At 43.8% G+C, this 19,710-nt stretch overlaps 1 protein-coding gene and 1 long non-coding RNA gene across 6 annotated transcripts in view; one reads left to right on the top strand and one right to left on the bottom strand.

The window, feature by feature from the left end:
- The window catches only part of dgkza (diacylglycerol kinase, zeta a), a 147,402-nt gene that overhangs the window by 54,822 nt on the left and 72,870 nt on the right, over window positions 1-19,710 (top strand). The window contains exon 1 of one of the 5 annotated variants that reach the window (XM_066700615.1): window positions 10,578-11,254. The exons of 2 other annotated variants lie outside the window; for them this stretch is intronic. The gene's annotated coding sequence lies outside the window, so the exon portion shown is untranslated. Of the gene's footprint in view, window positions 1-10,577; window positions 11,255-19,710 lie in introns of those variants that run through there. 2 more of the 5 variants (XM_066700618.1, XM_066700617.1) reach the window with 2 other exon arrangements.
- Window positions 6,814-8,128, bottom strand: LOC136748851 (uncharacterized). The gene is made up of 2 exons (XR_010816624.1): window positions 8,021-8,128; window positions 6,814-7,382 (listed from the first exon to the last, which is right to left on the bottom strand). It is a non-coding gene; the product is annotated as an uncharacterized LOC136748851 (long non-coding RNA).

The raw sequence follows: 19,710 nt of genomic DNA, 5'->3' as shown, positions 1-19,710 counted from the left end.
GAGTGGGGCGTTGGCAGTTATACGTGGGACCAAAAAACTGCTTTGTGTTTCGGGGAGACCCTTTTGTCATGACTCACCCGGGTGATATTTTCATCTGAGCCCGACAGAGAGTCTGTGGGCAGCATTGGTTCTTCATGTTTTCAACCAAAATGCTGCTTCACTTCCTTTCCCACTCGTCTGAAATATCTTTAGCTTTTGGAGGCTTTGTTGATGCATCTCAGAAAGGTTGCTTCTTCTATTTTTATCTAAGCACGATTATTAGGTCATTAACCAGTCTCACAGCACCTCTCTTACCTGGAAATCCCCCCTGTTCCTTGCCTTTCTGCCGATTGCAATATCCTCCGGGTGGTTCTGGCACTTCTCGGCTTTTGAGATGAATTACGAAGCCATGTTGAAGAAAAGGGCTCTAGGACTTAATATGGGGTTTAAATGGGTCTTTGTGTTCCAGTCCCAATATAAATATATAAATACAAATTTAAACTAATAGGTTTTTAAAGCCTAGTATTCTTATTCCACTGTATATTTAGCTTGCTCTGTGCTCATTTTATTGTGGAAGAGCATCCCGAAACCCCATTTGAATGAGATGACGTTTTATCGGTCGTGAATCAGTCCTTCTGTGGCCTGTTTTGCATGGCTGTGACCCAGGGGACGCTGATGCAGAGGCCGTGTTCAATACAAACACTTGCAAGAAAGGAAGGAGTGGGATTTGCTAATTACATTTCGTTTGGCCCTGCTGATAATTAATTACCATATTCGTGCTGCTGTGTTTTTCCGAGAAAGGCGAGGCTGGGTTTACAAATGCTGGTTTGAATATAATAATCTAGCGACATTATGGGTTTGACTGTTTTGTCCGAACACGTGGATGGTGACTACTGTCTTTATCCCAGGTGAAATGCACTTGTTTTAAATGGCAGGTCTTGTGTGTCTGGTGTCAATTAATTAACATAAGTTTTGCATTGAGGAACAATGGATGAGGCACAAAGTGTGGGCCTCTTATTAGTTAGCAACAACCGCAATTACATGTTGTGTTGCTGTGTCCCCAAGCTTGTGTTCAGATTAGAGCTTCCTCTGTTGGCGTTTCCGTTCTTATATTCATCATTGAATGTTAGGGATTAATGGGACAATTCTCAGAGTCATGGATATCAGACAAGCCCTTTGGTTTTACGGAGAGGGACACGTTAAACGCCAAGCATGTTTCAGACGATCTGAGATGCATCCTAGTTATCTGTACGTTTGTTGCCGTCAGTTTTTCATGAAGAGGCTACAATGGGCTTCGACGCCGGCAGGAACATTTTAAAACATCACTTCAGAGCTGCAAGGACCTGTGTGTGACAAGATGTTGTGGATTAATAATCGTGCCGTGAACTCCCACCTCCGGGCACACTTACCAGTCTCATAAAGACCCTCCCGACGCGCTCCCACTCTGTTCGCCGCGTCTGCAGACTGTTCGCTATGCACTCCATTTCCTCCGCTGAGCTCGGGCATAATTAAGCCAAGTGGATATTTCAATTAGAAAAGGGGACTTTAATGAGCCCTTATTTTGTATGGGGGACGGGTTTACAGTGCTGTCCTCCATGGTAACGCAGCGAGAGACAGCTCGAGGCCCTGGAGAAGGCTTGGTAATTAGAAACATGTTTTCAATCACTTTTTATAAACAGTGACAATAGGCACTTGCGCTGAATTTGTTAGTTGGCCAGTTTGTGTCCATGTTGTTTGTGTAACTCGTGCGGGAGGATAAACAGGCAGGGCACATATGCTGATACAGTAAAACGATACATCCTGACAACAAACGAATACATTAAAATCCCCCCCCACCACACTAAAAATAAACTATAAATAATGTATCGGCTTAAGCACCTTGAAATGTTAATTGAACGCTCCGCAGTGCTGTGCTGGAGAGCGGGGGGGACAGGGACGGGGACAGGGACAGACGCAGCGTTTTTTTATCTCGAGGCTCACAACGCTGCAGTGACCGGAAAAGCCCTTGTGCGTGGAGATCGTAAACACAAAACGCAGTGTCCAGTCCTCTCAGGTGTGCGACCGACACGAGAGGCGCTGTGAGGGTGATGGTTTTAAACGGCACAGAAGAGGTCGGTGTCAGACGCTTCGCACGGTGAAAGCATGGGTGCAAATGTCTTTATTAACCTGTTTAGCGTTTTTTAAAACCATATCCCAAGATCTTAACCTCCTCCCCCCACAAAATAAAGACAATGGGTGTATTTACACCTCTCCTCTCTTCTCGCTCGCTGCAGTGTGGTGACACACGTGCGCAGGCCGACACGGCGCCACTGGTTTGGCAGTGTTGCTGCTCAAGAGGCCTGGAGATCCTTGATGGTTATAAAAAATGAAACCAACAGCAGCTTTAAATGGTGTTCCTTTTTTAATGCTTGTCCTCGAGACTCCCATCCTCCTCGTCGACTTGAAATGTTTTAATAACGTAAGCGCTTGAAGTATTGCCGGGTGTCGGAAATGTGGGCCGTTGGCAGCGCTCCAGGGTGCGAGCTGAGAAACCCTGCCCTGGCATTACAGCTTAAAGTGATGCAGATCTGTGCCTTGGCAGCTCCGTACCAAACCTTGGTTCTTCAGCGCCAGGACTGCAGGGCCGACAAAAGGCAGGCGATCTCACCCGTTGCCGCACTCAAGCTCAATGCAGATGTCTCCCAAAGCAGCAGGCCCTCGTCCCATGGAGACCTGTAGCAGATCGTTGTGAGTCAGCACCACAAGAATCTGAAAATCGCATCTCGGTTGCGATTCATCATATTATGACTTTATACAGTCAACCGAGGGACCCCCCCCCCCGCGCACTGGGCATATCTGAGATCTTCATATTTATTTCACCAACTGAAGTGAACGCTAGATTATTTATGATTTTATCTACTGTAGCCTCCAGATTTTAGCACGAAAATGCAAGTGTACACTATTTTGGTACAGACAGATAAAGAATTGTATGACTGTCAATATAATAATAATTATCTGCCCAAAGTAGTGACACGTCTTTCTAAATTAACAATGCTGATATTTAATTAGTCTTTATTGGTCGTAGTTAGTAGATTTAATCCACTTTTGGCCTTGATAACCTGAGGGAGGTGCTTCCTGTATCTTTCAGTCCATCAGTGTTTCAGGTGGGATTAAAAACAGCCAAACAAATCCCCCTCCATTGAGCGTTCGCTTGCATTTCCTTTTGAAATCCACTGTTAGTTACACTCATCAAAGGAAGGACTTTGTGTTCTGTTACTGTAAATGCATTGTGCTACAAATAAAATGAAAGCAGGTTGAAAAAATAGTGCGTATTTACGTAGGTGTCGGCTGGATGTCCCAGGGAAGCAAAACCAAATGCAGAAGATAGCTGTGGTCTTCCACATTTGTCATTTTCACGAAGCGTAACAGGAAGCAAAGAGTGAAACATCTAAAAATAGACAGTCGGTGCTTATTGGCCTCTGAGAGACACTTGCCGACTGTAGATGAGCTTCTTTACGACTGACTGAATGCTTGGTTGTTCAATGTCAACACGAAGACGATAAAATAGTCCAGATTAGCACTTACAATTTCCACACACGGTTCTTGATAATAAATACACCTGTGTGGCTTTTTTCTGTCTTTCTTTCAATTTATTAACATCTATCCAGAGATGAACTCCAGGCCTCATTTTAACCGAAAGGAGTCTTAAGGAGGCATTATCTGGGGTTCTTGGGGCAGGGATCTGGTTTCTGCAGCTTCTGGGAGAATATGATTCCAAAGCAGAACCAAAAGAGAGGAAACCGCAACGTCTACACTGTGTTATATGATCATATGCAAGAAAAAATACAAAAACATGCCCGAATGTCAGCACAGGAACGCACAGACGGTGATCCTCTGCCGATCTGTGATGGATACAGTTTGCTTAAACGGATACCATTAGGGCTGGAATCTGCATATAGGACCATCAAATAACTTCAGTTCAATTAAGTATCTGGAGTCTCCTGAGGGAGATTGCGAGTATCTCTGTTAATAGTCCTTGATGTTAATCACTTCCTTGGGCTTCAGTGAAACCCTGCCATTTCTGTGTTGGTATGGCAGACCACATAACTGGTTAGGACTTTACAGTGCAGCCTCGTGGAGCGGATCTGTGCAATCCGTTATGACTCACATGACAAACCGTGTTTTCAATGCACCCTTAATCAGTCAGGACTGGACACGCGTTTACAATGCCAGGATGCCTTGCACAGACTTGTGAGCAGGCCTGCAAACCGAGAAACGAAGAAGGCAAGCATGCAAATTAAATGAGAGCAATTGAAGGCAGATGACTCACGCGTGCAAACGTCGCGCTTTCCCTTTATTTCCCACCGGAAACAGGTTAAACTCACCACACATTTGAACCGTTTTTATTTTTTTGTTATCTGTGCGTTTGGGTTGATGTGTGCTGCTGATATGGGATGAGCGAAGATGGGTTTGCTGCTGCACACGAACATGTGACCCTCTTTTTAGACAGAAAACCAGCAGAAAACAACTTGGACCCTTGCCTGTTTAATAACTAGACTCAGTTCCTGTTTTGTAATCGCGGCGTTTACGGATTTCCTCCCCGTATCAGCGCCCGACTCGACTCCAGTCGGCCGTTACAGCGATCTGCCTGTTAGGTTGCAACTCTGTGTTTGTTCTCTCTGTTTCCTTGGTGGCTCCTCTTCTTCGGGCTGCCCAGAACAGCCTGTCAGGTGATCACAGTGCCGTCCGAAGCCGGTGAAGCACGCCTGCAGACGGCACGTTTCCTGTTACCTATCTGTCTTTCGCCCGTCTCTTGTGCGCGACTCATTACCGCTCACTTCTGCCTCAACCGCCCTGGCGTCTCTCTAGTAGCTGTATTTGGCTGTGGCCTGGATTTCTGCCAAGTCATTAATTGTGCAAGTAAATGCAAGACCTTTTTAATAAGCCTCTGCTACAGCACTCCCCCAGTGAACTACAGTGCAGGACCAATGCTGTCTTTATAAGTTTAATAAAGCCGTTTGACCCTCCAGTGTGCTGGTTGTTATTGATTTGGCCCTTCTGTAGTCGATAGCTGTCTAGTGTGATGCCAAAGTCGTGCTACAGCGGTTCATTTCCCCTTCGTTTCGGGGGGTTCTTTATGTATTTAGGACGGACAGGGTCTAGAAATTGTGTCAGTGCTGAGTTTGCATGGGGCAGAACTGATTTCCTTAGACTTATTACCTCATGGTAACAGTGTAGAGGACTAGCTCTCATAGCGTAACATTTCAGCTCCCACTCCTAATTGATACCGCAGATTTCACAATATCTATCCGAACCCAGTTAGTTTCACACGGATCGTTCCAGTTCACCGAAATGTCAAAGCGTTCCCCCGAGCCAGGAAGGAGTTTGATGCGGGAATAAAGAGCTACAAAAGCACTTAATCTTTGTGTGGACTGATCAATACACGGACGTACACCACTGTAAAACTGTGCGTTCATTCAATTTCCCATTATCCGAGTGGCGGTGATTAGTTTCTGCCTCCGTAGCCTTTGTGAGCAGCGACACTATTTATATCTCCCCTGTCTCTGTGTTTAGTGTTTGAAATAGCATACACTAACAGATTTGTTGTTGCTTCTTCTAATTATCATCATCCAATCTCTTCCTGTGCCACGTGTCTCCCTGCTCGGCCGCTCGTTAGCGCGGTGGAAAGCTGTAACAATGAGGGGCCGCGATGGGGGTGTGAAGCCTTGCTGAGATTCGCATCGGGGGTCTCGGTGATATTGTAAACGAAAGCCCATGCTGTGCACTCAGTCTAAAGTCAGCCGCTACTTATTTGTCCTGACGTGGGCAGCGCGAGACTGTAGCTGCAGTTTTAAATGCTATACACACTTATCGAAGCAGGGCATATTCATACAGAGCCCTGGGCTGAAATGTCAGCATCAGCAGACCGGCCACTGTTGTGATAATTCACCGGACACCGGAGCACACCATTCCCCCGCCTCTGAACTGAGTTTTAGACGCTCGGTGCAGAGAGCGAATGGAGCTGTTCAGCGTCTGCGATAAAGGGTGACAGTTCTGCTAATTTTCCGCGTCTCCTCTGCCAGAGACGGGGATGTGAAATTACACCCTTCAGACCGGAGCGCCGAGAGCCGTCGTGGGAGACGTGTTCTGGTTCAAGTGGCGCTTTATTGCCCTGGCCCTGGTTTCAAAGCAGCATATTTCTAATGACAGGCTATAAACTGTCCCACATGTGCAGAGGCGTGAGAAACACACAACACTGACCCGGAGAGATTTCCCCCCTGGTCCAAAGCGTTTACGTTTTTATCGCTATCGAGTGACAGACTTGGTTACGTCTGATTGGGCTTGATGATCCCTGAAGGCCCTGTTTATACCTTGTGACTCATGCGTTACCTACCCCTACCCCCCCCCCCCCTCGCTGCTGCTAATTCTGACAGAGCTGCGGGTCGCTGCGGCAGCCGGGGATGAGCCTGGTGTGGGCCTGTGACTCATTGGTGTTTATTTATTTGTTTGTTTCAAATAACGAAAGTTGGGAATCAATTATGAAAAAAAAACTACTCATGGGAAGCTTCTCTCCTCTCTTGCTAGACTAGAACAAGGTCCTGCAGATGTTTCCAGTCGAGAGGAGGCCATTCGCCCCATCGTGCTCGTTTGGTTTCCATTAATAACTGAGTGATCAAGGATCCTATCCAGTCTGTTTTTGAATGTTCCCAAACTCTCTTCAACCCAGAGGCGATTCTAGAGTCTGAAGGCCCCTAGGCAGAAAATCCCATCTTTTTTTTTCATAACCCTTTTAACTAATGTTAATTACCATTATATTCCCGAAACCCCCATTAAATAATCAAACGTCAAAAGGCATTTACAGAATCAGAGTTTATTTTCACATTGGTTAACAGTTAAAAAAAAAAAGAAATTAAAACTTGTTAACATAGCAGACAAAACAGGACAATAAAATAATTGTAAATAACTCGCCGAAAAAAAACTGAAATCAAATGTAATAACACTAAGATGACCTGAGATAATACAAACAGGAGAATAACTTCAAAATCTTTAGGAGAATAGTACCTACAGGAAAAACTAGGTCTTTCACTTGCACAGACCCTTTTTTTGAGTAATTCACAGTGTTCAGTTTCACCCAAGACGTTTGGCCGTTGTGCATGATCTTGCAATGTGATCAGTGTCATAACAGAACCTCTTCTCGTGGTGGCACTGCTGGTAGGTGGGGGTAGTGCTGAGGGTGGTCTGGTCTCATTGACAGTTTGTGGTCCTGATGGGGATTCCGCTGTCTGAAGTGCTGGCACTTGTCCTGGTGATGTGCTGCTGCTAGTAGTGCATGTAGAGGTAGTTTGTCTTGTCCTCTTCCTCATCATCAACAGGAGGATGCACTTATTTTTTCGCTCCTCCCGGAAGGAACTTTAATAATGCTCCTGTGGAAAGATAGTGTTTACTGTAAAACAGCATGTCTGTTGTAGTCAATTTACCACTTATGAATCAAACAGATTAGTACAGCTAATGATTCTTGCAGAATATGAACAGATTTTTTTTATTTTAGTAGAATATGAACAGAAAATTAAGCAGTTGAAAACATTTGTTTTTAAATAAACCTGGATGAGGGATAGATAGATATCTATCATCATACAATTTAATTTACAAAATAGTTTTCACATGCTGCTTTCACAAAGTCTCCATTAGGCCTGTATTTGTATTAATTTAGACCTACATTTCACACAGGCCTATGTAACATTTTTAGATTTTTAAATACAAATGAGACTTTACAAATGACACATTTTCAAGGAAAATAACTTTTGCTTTTGAGTCAATTTGGGTAACTGCTTGTAGAAAAATATTCTAGCAATCTAGCTAAGCTAAGGTAGCAAACTATTTATTAACTTTAGCGTTGCTAGTACAATGCCAAAGATGGGGTCACGTTACTGAGCTGGGAGCGAACATTGGGCCACATTAGCACTACAGCCATTAAAAAAAACACCCCCACTGCTAATTGGGAGGGGGGATTCTGTCATCATTTATCCTCCACATTAAACGTAAATGTCCGGTGCACACTTACCACTGTCATGATTTCTTTTCTCTTCGTCCCCTTTTTTTTCGTTCTTTTTTCGTTACCGGAGAGATGCATCCTCTTCATTGCAGCTGCACGTGTTCGCTTCAATACAATCTCACACCAGAATCATGGGGCCCCTTTATGGAGGTTTGCGAGATGCGGTCGTTGAGGGGGCGGGGAATCCAGGGATTTTTATTTAGACGTTGTTCTCAATGCTGTGGATTCAATTTGGTAGCCCCTCGGGGGCCCCCTAGAGTCTTGCCTGCCTCCCCTGTCCTTACGCCTCGCCTCAGATTCAGCCACATTGCTGGGGAGTTTGTTCAGATTGTGACGCCTCTCTGTGTGAAGAAGTGTCTCCTGTTTTCTGTCTTGAATGCCTTGAATATGGTATGCGCATATCTTGGCACATCTCTTCTGCCTCAAACTGACTCAGAAGAAAACAAATGCCCATATCCTCAAGGAACGCTTGCCAGATAAACACAGAGAAGCCATTTCATTTAAACGTTGACATTTAAAACGGGATAAAGCCTGTTCAAAAATGTTTTCAAACCAGCTTTCAAAGTGCAAACCAAACCAATATCCCCGGAGGATGAAACTTCAGTTCTCGGGCCGGCACACACCGACCACACGGTGAAATCTGTGGTACACCCTGGCAACTACAATTCTCTAATATAGCATGCTGGCTGCCACACCTGCAGGGGCTTACACCTGCAGGCACAAGTCTGAGGATCGCCGTTTTAGAAGAAAACAGAAGAAAACGAAGAGACTTCCTCTTTTCGAGATGCTGTTCACATCTGCTTTTGCTCTTGAGATGAAAACCAAACCCGTTCGTATAATCTCTTTGATGCTGTCTCCCACAACCGCCACATCGTGCATTCTGCCAACAACCCAACTGTCGCTTGCATGCATCGCCGCCGAGTTTGAAAGGTGCTTTCTGTCAGGTGCTCAGAAAGAGGTTACGAACCTGCCTGGGCTTTTCTTGCCGACAGTGTAATTACTTTTATTTGTGAATTGGCCGGGTTTGATTGCCAGACGTTTATATGATTCACACTGGGTGTATCTTTCTGAAATAAGAGTATTATCCTTCATTTACAATGACAGGAGCCTGCTTTTCACAGACGTCTCTTAGAAGCCACTTGGTTCCTGACTTGGCAGGATGCTTGTTTGGTTTTGACTCGACAGCCTGTGCCGAATTATCAGCGGACACACGCACCTCTGCTGTAAAAGGGTTCTCCGCTGGGCTGAAATGATTCTGTATAAAGAGCAGAACTGATGGAGACTCCCTGGAGGGACAGAGGACGCGTTTAAAGGTGCCGTGTTTTAGCAGGGAAAATAATAGGCGATAATGGATTTTTTTTTTCTTGTGCCTCTTTTATTTCCTTGCCTCTTTACGTGACCCAGACCTTGTGTAAGAGAGTGATTGGCTTTACCCTCAGTGTGAAATCCCACTTGGTCCCGTGTGACTCAGAATGGCTCTGAAAGGATGATTACGGTGTTTAAAGGCTGACTGCTCTTTTGGCTGAAAGCAGGTACGAGGCGTTTTATATCCTCACAGGCGTACCGTCCTCTGCAGACGCACAAAAATACTCTACTGGACGTGTGACAACCACTCTTCCTCACCTTTGACTGGTTGTAAGGAGACCCGATGTGTTATTCAGATGTTATTATTATTTATTTTTTTCTGAACCGCATTCTTTGAAAAGGTTAAAGGTTTGCTTTTGTGGACAGGATGTATGTGAGCGAGGCTACTTGCATTTAGTGTACACTGAGTGTGTGTGTCAGTGTGAGAGAGTGTGTGGGTGTATCAGTGAGAGTGTATGGGGGTGTGTGTGTGTGTGTCAGTCTGAGAGTGTGTGGCTTTGTGTGTCTATGTATGTATGTGTGTGTGTCAGTCAGTGTGTGTGCATGCGGGGGTGTGTGTGTGTCAGTCAGTGTGTATGCGTGCGTGCGTGCGCGGTGTGTGTGTTAGTGTGTATGAGTGTGTAAGTCAGTGTGTATGTGCGTGAGCGCGTGTGTGTGTTAGTCAGTGTGTGTGTGTGTCAGTCAGAGTGTGTGGGTGTGTGTGTCTATGTATGTCTGTGTGTGTGTGTCAGTGTGAGAGTTTGTGTCTGTGTGTGTGTGTGTGTCAGTCAGAGTGTGTGGGTGTGTGTGTGTGTCAGTGTGAGAGTTTGTGTCTGTGTGCGTGTGTGTGTGTGTGTGTCAGTCAGAGTGTGTGGGTGTGTGTGTCTATGTATGTCTGTGTGTGTGTGTCAGTGTGAGAATTTGTCTGTGTGCGTGTGTGTGGGTGTGTGTGTTTATGTATGTCTGTGTGTGTGTGTGTGTCAGTGTGAGAATTTGTGTCTGTGCGTGTGTGTGTGTGTGTCAGTCTGAGAGTGTGTGGGTTTGTGTGTCTATGTATGTGTGTGTGTCAGTCAGTGTGTGTGCATGCGGGTGTGTGTGTGTCAGTCAGTGTGTATGCGTGCGTGCGTGCGCGGTGTGTGTGTTAGTGTGTATGAGTGTGTAAGTCAGTGTGTATGTGTGCGTGAGCGCGTGTGTGTTAGTCAGTGTGTGTGTGTGTGTGTGTCAGGTCAGTTTGTGTGTGTGTGTCAGTCAGTGTGTATGCGTGCGTGCGCGGTGTGTGTGTTAGTGTGTATGAGTGTGTAAGTCAGTGTGTATGTGTGCGTGAGCGCGTGTGTGTGTTAGTCAGTGTGTGTGTGTGTGTCAGGTCAGTGTGTGTGTGTCTGTACGTTTGTGTGTGTGTGTGTCAGTCAGTGTGCGTGCACGTGTGTGTGTGTGTGTTAGTCAGTGTGTGTGTGTGTCAGGTCACTTCTGTGCGCGGCTTCTGTAGAAACTAAGGACAGGGTTAATCTGATGGTTGGATTTACTGTGCAGATCGAGCCAGTGAGTAACTGCGTGTGTCTGTGTGTGTGTGTGTGTGTGTGTGTGAGTTTGCGCACTGGGCTTATAGAGGAAGTACACTCGGTTACAAGCTCAAGAGCTATTTTAATACAGGCACTCACGTCGCCTTTCTCCCTCTCTCTCTCTCCCTCCCTCTCTCTCTCTCTTTCTCTCTCTCTCTTCCCATCTCAGTTTCTGTCTCCCTCTCCGGCTGCTCTGCCACACTAGTGGTGACTCTCGTATATCTTTAAAAAACATTGATCTTGACTTTTAATGGCTTCTGCAGTCATTCGTTAGAGCTCTTGGACTTTACAGAGCAGAAGGACGCCTGGATGTTAAACTCTCTCTCTCTCCAGCTGCCAGGTTGTATACACACATATGTACATTGTATTTTAGGACTTGATTTTGTCAAGTAATAATTTGCTGTTGACCTGTGAATGCAGTACTGGATCTTGCAGTTTGTAGATGGAAATCCTGCTCATAGACCTTTTAAAGAAGCAACTTTTCACTGTGTAGCTGCCTGAGACCGAGGTGTTACTGTAAACAGCCAAGATGAAGGGATGTGGCAGTGAGGCGGGTTTATTTATGGATTTTAGGTGAAGTATTATATGTATTATATATATATACACATCAGGGATGGGCTGGGAGACCTTTCCACTCATCCAAAACTTTTCACTGCAGCGATACATGTGATATTATGTAATGTAGTTACGAGCAAATCAACCATTGTGCGTCTTGTTACTAATCTAAAGTATCTCTCAGGTGATGATCTTTAGCTTAATGATTTGGATCTACATTGTGTGGAATTCAGCATCTATATTAAATCAATGTCACACTGTTCGGTTTAAAGTGTGTGTGTATATATGTCTGAAGCAGAATAACACAAGTGTACGGTTAATAAAGTGCTTAGCAAATAAGCCTTTACCAGAAAGTACCTACGAATGTTAGCGTCTCCTTGGCGTTTGTATGATTGTGGTAGACCTCTGTGTGCTACAAGTAGGTCTCTGACTCAAATGTTGCCAGCAGCAAAAGAATACACTATAATTATCAATTGACATGGACTGCCTGTCCCCAAAACGTCTCGATGCCAATCAGTTACCTGTGATAAGAAAATCTAAATAAATTAATCATGCAGGATTTCTGTATTAAAGACACTCAGCCTCGCCCTTTCTTCTGCTGCGACCAAGTCGAGTTAGACTCGTCTGCGCCGTCTCACGTCGGTGTCGGAGCCCCTGCTGTTTGCATAGCCTGGTGTGTGTGGAGCAGGATGACGAGCTTCTGGGGTCGCTGGATGATGTTGTCGCTTGACAGCGAAGGCCTTGTGTGCGTAGAGATGGTAGCCTTTCACGTCTAAATTCCCTCGTCAAGGTTTAGCTCGTCGGTTTGCCACTCATTTCATGTTACAGAGAAAAAACAAATCTATTTTAATGTGTTTGTCCACAAATAAGCAAAAAGTTCCGATGCTCCGTGAGACATTCATATTGTCATGTTCACTCGTTTTATCCTTGGAAACAATCAGTGTGTGTTTGTTTAAATGGTCATTGTGTGTTCTTCAGTTTTTAGTTTCTTGCTGTGTTATGTTCAGGTGTTCATATACAGCACATTGATGAAAGACTGCATTTATGGATGACAAGAATAATAATGTATTAGTGCTAAATTAATTAGTGTGGTTGGATTCATATATGCATTCTTGTGCTTTTCTTGCACAGGTTCATGCAATAAAATCTATTCACACTTTTCCAGTTGTAATAACATTGTTTCACAACACCGCACTGCAGATAAAAATGGCACAAACGTACTGACACGCAGTGATTTTGTATTTTTTTGGAACAAAAAGTGTCTCCAGTTGTGCAGCACTGTGTCCTGTACGGAGCACAATCATTGCTCTCAACACTTGCCTAATTAGACAGGATTTAGATCTCAGATGACACATGATACTTACAGTTACAACAATGAATGTCAACATGCTGCTTTGAGTCCCATTGGGAGGACGTCCATCTTTTGAGAAAGGAAACCGGGCCAAGAGAGCAGTTTTCCTGAATTAAATAATCCATGACAATTAAACGTGTCTTAATTAGCACAACGAAGACAGCAGGTTGTGAGAGAAGCTACTATAATCAGGCTGTAGGAGTAATAATGCTACTTTTCTGTTTATTTATTTATTTATTTATTAATTGATGCATCTCATAAATGTCTGTGACGAAGGATCCCAATCTGAATGTTAACTGTGTCGGAGACCTTGGTATAATAATAGACAACATGCAGATGACTCACATTATTTTGATTCTAAAAAAAAAAAGAGATTACAAATCCTGGAAAACAGACAAACTCTTCATGTTTTTTCACACTTTTGTGATTCACTCTTCCCGAGTCTACACAACCCAGCGCACACTACAGTGCATATTCCTGCACGGCTAAAACAAATATTTATAGACACGAACATGTTGCAGGTGTCATAATGAAGAGACGGAGGAAATGAATCAATGCGTGTCTTTATTTCATCTGGATTATCTCGTCTCGTTAGGGTTGCTGGGATTCGTTCAGGTCGGCCCGTTTTCCATTCAGTTCTGAGCTGGAGGCCCCGGGCGACGACAAAAGGCGAATTTTGATAAAAGGGATTTTCTCCCGGGCTTTAGAAATGCTTCTCAGATCAAAGTCGTAGTCGGTGTTGTGTCTTTGTGTTGCGAACAGCTTCGGAGTCGGTGAAGGGGTTGTTTTTGACATGAATGCTGGGAATGGTTTGTCACGCTGCCTACTTGTACGGTAAAAGAAACTAAACAGAACAAACAAAGCCTGCTAATGGGAACATAATGTCTTTTTTTTTAATAGATAACAGTAAAAAGTGAACTTGCAGTTCGCATCAATGAAAAGATATTGTTATCAAAAAATGAAAGTAAAAATGTACTGGATGATAGAATTTTGTTGTCTGGATCGTAGCAGCATTTTGACAATATTGTACATCTCAGCTGAGGTTTGCTAGTATTTAAAGATCTACTTTAAATCTTTTTCTGAAATAAAAATGCTTGAATGATTGAACATATGCAATGTCAGGATTTAAGTTTGTCAAATCCTCAGCAAAAGAGAAATATCAATATTGTAAAATACAAGGGAAATGCTCGGTATTCTGATATCTATGGTACCTTGTAGGAAACAATAGTTCCCAGCATGCAACACTCTCCAGTCTAGCTTCCCATTCCATTGCGTTGTTCCTTTAAATGTATTAGAAGATGCTTTTAGAAGATCGTAGTTTTTGTCCTCACTGCTCTTATAAATACATAATGTACATACAAATACATAAATGACTAATATAAATACTAGTTTTAATAGTGAATGATTATATCCTTTAACAACCCAATAGATTTGACTCCCAAACTGCAGATTTCCGTTCAGAAAGGGGCTTTTGAGGGTCACACCTGCTGATGTACCGTTTCCTGGGGTGTTATGTGCTCATGGTTATTTGACTCTCATTGTACATAGATTGCCTGTGGGATGTCGAATTCGGGCAGATATTCTGTGTCGCTATAATTTTCAAAGTCGGTGCCTTAAGCCAGTGTTTCTCCCTGAATTCAAGAGTTCAAGTTGAAACGCGAGTCAGACTCGCTGGCTACTGTCGCCTCTCGATGCCCTTCTGTGCCAAGAGGAATAAACATTGCTTTCTTCCACTGTTTATGTATCACACCCGGTGTTAATGTTTGCTCCATCTGCAGTGAACAAGAGCCGGGCGTTGCTTTGGCACAGAGGCTTTTCCGATATTCATATTATTATACTTGAGCTGTAGTGAACCGTGCAGTCCACTCCTTTTTAACCAGCTCGATCTTCCTCGTGGTCCCACTGCCAGAACAAACTCCCCAGCGACAAAAAACAGACTGGATAGGATACTTGGATCACTTAGTTATTAACTTACACCAAACGAGCACGATGGGGCGAATGGCCTCCTCTCGATTGGACACTGTCTTATGTTCTTATGAAGCCTTTCTGACTGACGTGCATTATTCATTATATCACAGCAGAAAATCTTAGAGAAGCACCAAGTTGAGAGTGATCTTCATCGGGAGTCAGGCAGTCAAAGACAATCGTAGAAATTAAAAATAAGGTTTTGAATAAAAGTCGCAAACAATTTAAGATGGCACAGTTAAGGTGGGCAGTGAAAATCAGCTGAATGTAGAGACTTGCACGTATGGCCCTGGTACAGAAATCTGCCTGTACCTTACACGTGTCTGGGACACTGGCCAGCTGTAATCAGACTTTCCAAAGCAGAAGGAAGGTTAATACAGATGAGTGATTTGATGCTGGTGTTTTGCACATGGTGTTGTTTGCTACATTGTATTGAGGGAATCCACCAGAGATTAATTCACTCCCCCAAGTTCGCTGCGAAGGACTGTGATCCGTCTGCTTCGTACATGTTTTTTGTGATGTTGATTTTCTCTTTACACAGCTGTTGTATGCTTCCGTTTATTGCTCTGATATCATATAACCGATAAACAGCATAACAAAAGAATAAGTATATGATAATATTTGCTTTAATTGAGATAAGCTTCAGTGCTAAAATGTGCTAGAAATTCAGTTACTCTTTTGATGCTGAAAATTGAAATAGATCTCAGTCCATTGTGGACAGTTCTATTCGCAGTCGAGTACAGCTCTGTGCTATAAACATACACGTAAAGACGGCAGAGTGTCAGTATAGCACAAGTCTGTTTTTTTCCCTCCACTTCTGTAGTCTTTAAACATGCAAAAACGCAGCGGTACGTTTAAAACTCAAATCTGCAATTCCTCAGAAGTGGCTTCTAACAACATGTTCTCAATAATTAATGATATCAATCTTATCGGTGTTGGGACTCGGCTTAAAGCATTCTTTTCAAGTGATCCTCGTCCGTTTAATAAGTGCGCCGAGCTGTTTGCAAGAGACCTCGGCTGTATTTGCATACAAGGTACTAGAAAATGTTGCGTTTCTGTTCTGTGGGCAAGAACATGGTGTCTTGCTTCTGTATTGACGCTGGTATAACCTGTTCTCTTATTCAAGAAAAGGAACGGTGCCCTGTTCTTGTGCCCACAGCGACCGGGGGAACTCGGGTCATTCATTGTATTTGATTTGTTGTCGCGTCAGTTGGTTTAATAGTGTTGCCCGGGTGAATGTACTCGGAGAAAACATCAGGGATCAGTCTTGATGCCAGCTCAGCTCTTGGCGTTGTCGTTTGGTCGTCACCTCAGCTCACCCGTGTAGGCCTGTTACATTGTGCTGCTGTCCTCAGCGCCCGTGTGGCTCCAAACACCCAAACGTTTGCAGAAGAGAAGGCGATGGCAGTTTCAGTGCAGAGTCAAGTGTGCCCTACATACAGGCCTTTAACAGAGTGTAACACACAACATTCACTTGGGTCCACTTGGAAGCCACTTGGAAGGAGGTTGATTAGTCTTGGCCATTACTTCAATGGAGTTGTGCGTCACCTGGGGACTTGGGTACGGGCACCTCAGCCTTTCCTGTAAACGCCAGCGTGTTGTGCAAAGACGGAATAGAAGTATTGAGTAATCTGTGAATACGCTTGGGTTTTGTTGACAACACAAGACGAACCTCGGTATGGCGTTGACACACGTTTCTGTGAAGATGTGGTTGTTGTCAGAGCAATGCACAGGACCGGGAAAGTGTAGGAGTCCCCTCAGAGGAGTTTTAGTTTGGCGTAGCTGAGAGACGGGGCCATGAAGTCGAAAGAGAAGCGCTGCGAAAACAACCTCTGCTCCACAGATGATTATATAACTTTGTATTATTTTGGAGGGGGTTACTAATTTCACGAAGCTGCCAAAATAAATATTTTCCAAAGGCTTCACCATGTGGGAGATTTCTCTGGACCCCTTTCCTGAACTTGTTCATGAGCAGAACATGTTCAGAACTGCTTGACTTCACAATAGTTTAGGACTTGTCTTCAAATGTTAAACTGTTTTCAAACATAACTTGACTTTTGCAGAACGTGTCTTGGTTGGTCTAATAAATTGGCAGATCTTTTGAATATTGACTCTTGGATTTGTGTCAGTCTAGCGAGCAGAAGTGATCCTGACGTGCACAGATAAAAATAAAGTTCGTACTGGGCTTGCACTTCCTAAGTATAGCCTCGTCCCGGAGCTTGTTTGTTTTCTGATCCACACAACATAATTTTAATCATCCGGTTGTTCAAGAAACATCCCCTGGTATTGTTAGCTGTCAAATATGCATCTCTGTACTATACTATCAATTCGATCACTGCACTATCAATGTGATCGAGAATTGTGTTACCCCTTTCTACATATGTTGTTGAAAATATATTTATAGCCGAGATTAATCTCTCCAGCTGGCAAGATTCGGCACGAGGAGTGTTCTGTAATGAGCTGAAGAGTCTGTCTGTCGCTGTGTGTAGGATAATGTTCACACTGCGCTGCCCTGCCTGTGAGGGTATTGGAAAGAAATAAACTGAAACAACTCTGTCCACGTTTTAGAAAATAGATTACATTTTCATGTCAGCATAAATTGACCAGTGAAAACGGTGCATTTGCCATTGAATGTAGATGTGGGTGATATTGTGTGTGGGATATTACGTTAACAAGTGTTGTCTGGAACGTCTGTGTGTTGAGTTCAGTTGTCCACAGGACTTCTGCTCCGTCTGCTGCACAAACTGAAGGTGGATTTTCAGCGGGGCTGCCGGGGGGAGCGATTGTATGCTAATTATTCAACACGGCTTACATGGCACTTGAGATGTGGGTCGCCGAAAGATTTTAAAAGGGCAAATCCGAAGGATGCGGCTGACACCATCTATAGAGGTTCAGAGTTTAATTCATACAGAGAGGAAGAAAAACTAAACACAGACAGTAGCAGTTATATCAGCTAGATATGTTTTTCTCCACTTGAATACTGTGGTTTGTTTTGTAATGTGGGTATTACTGATCCTCACGGAGAACCTGAGCTTCAAATCCAAACCCGTCATCACAGCTGTGGACTCGAAAGGATCAACTCACTTACAAGCCTGACACCTTCCAGACAGGCAGTACAAACCTCAGACCCTAATATCGCGAGGCTCAGGACTGGAGGGTTAAGGGACTGGGTTTTGGATTGGTTTTGGTTCTGTTCGTATCTGTTGAGTCTGTATAAATATATTCATAATAATCCCTTCCCTGCATCCTTTGTAGAAGTGTGCCAGAAATAATATCTTAGGCCCCGATTATTTGACCATGTAATCTTTTTTTTTTTTTTTTTTATCATACATTAGATGCCATTGGGCAGCGTTTCTGGAGCAGTTTAAGCTGAAAGGGAAATCATGTAAATAGTGGAGATACTCTTATCACCGCAATATTGCCAGACTGGTCGGTGTTCTTGTGTAGTGTGTGTTTAGGGTGTGTGGAGCAGCAAACAGATATCGCACAGCACAGCGGGGGCCGAGGGGTTAACACACGCCCTCTGACCTGTTGGCATTCGTCTCGACAGCGTCTCTACTTTCACTCCCGGTTCGACGCGATGGATAGATTGAGTCCGCGTGGAGTTCAGAAGCGCGTGTGAAATGAATCTACAAAGCACAACGGCAGCATCAGATGGGCTGTCCTGTTGGACTGGTGGGAAAGAGTTTACTTTCTCAGTATAAACGCTGCGGCTCCCTGAGGGGGAACTTGGCTCATTGCTGCGCTGCTGTCAGGGTTTCCTTCATCGATCACCGTGCAGGAGACCTGCCTCCCTGGATGTTCGCTGTGTGTTTATTTTGCGTGGCGGCATATGTTTCTCTTCCTGGGAATTTATTTTAAGATGACAGCTACTAGAGGTCCCAGTCTTCATCTTCTCCCGTTCTTAAACTGTGTGGTGGCTGAACATCTGCAACACGACAGTTATGGTGATAAAGAGAAACTGAGGAGACATTTAAGGGGTGCTTGCCTCTCAGTTTGTGAAGCATTAGACACTCTTTCTCTGGGCCATTCCTGGGGTTTGTAGACTTATGTGCTTTGGGTGTCGTTTACCACCCTGAGGCCGAGTTCAGAGACCCAGCCAATCTGTATTGTGTCGCTGTATTGATATTTTTCACATCAGGGTACACATCTTCTAACATGTAGAAACTAATAGCAGGCAGGCTATTAAGTGTGATTTTATAGATATTCAAAGTGTTTCCTTATGTTTATTACTCAACTACTTGTTATTGGGGCACTGCTTAAGGAAAAAGTGAATGCAAGAACATGTTTAATTAATTAAAATTAAACGCAGAACTATATATTTTATATATATAAACCAACTTCTCATTTTATGACCGCATGCGAAATGAACTTGCCTTATTTCACTGCTGTGTTAGAAACTGTAAACAGTGCGTTTTGTCTTTCCTTCCAAGAATCAAGAGATGGATGAAATCAACATGCACAGAGATCTGAACATTAAACTACAATTTAGTCAACTGCAAAACAAGCTAAGAATACACACACATGTACACGCACACACGGGAAAAAACAAATCTCCCTTTCAATTACCCCGAGCACCATATTTCATTTCTGCTCATTTGAAGTCCAATTATTCTTTTTATGTTGTTTCTTCTCACCTGTTGTGCGGCCCTTTCTCTCCGGCCTTATTAGTAATCAATGTATTCCTTTCGTGTGCGGAGGGAGGGCGGAAACCGTCCTTTTAGTGTTTCCTTATTATTCACAGCTTCTGGCTCCGCAGCTTTATTATGATCATTGTGTGAGGAATAGGGTGTTTGTTTGTAGGGATTTTTTTTTTTTCCAATAGAATAAATTATGAGTCGGATCAAAGCCTCCCGGGGCCGTTTATTTATTTATTTTATTGATATTTAAATGAAGATTGGTGGACACGGGGTCCTTGGGGATGT

The sequence above is a fragment of the Amia ocellicauda genome, chromosome 4, assembly GCF_036373705.1.
Source record: "Amia ocellicauda isolate fAmiCal2 chromosome 4, fAmiCal2.hap1, whole genome shotgun sequence".
Lineage (NCBI taxonomy): Eukaryota > Metazoa > Chordata > Actinopteri > Amiiformes > Amiidae > Amia > Amia ocellicauda.
This window is presented reverse-complemented; position numbering and strand designations above follow the sequence as displayed.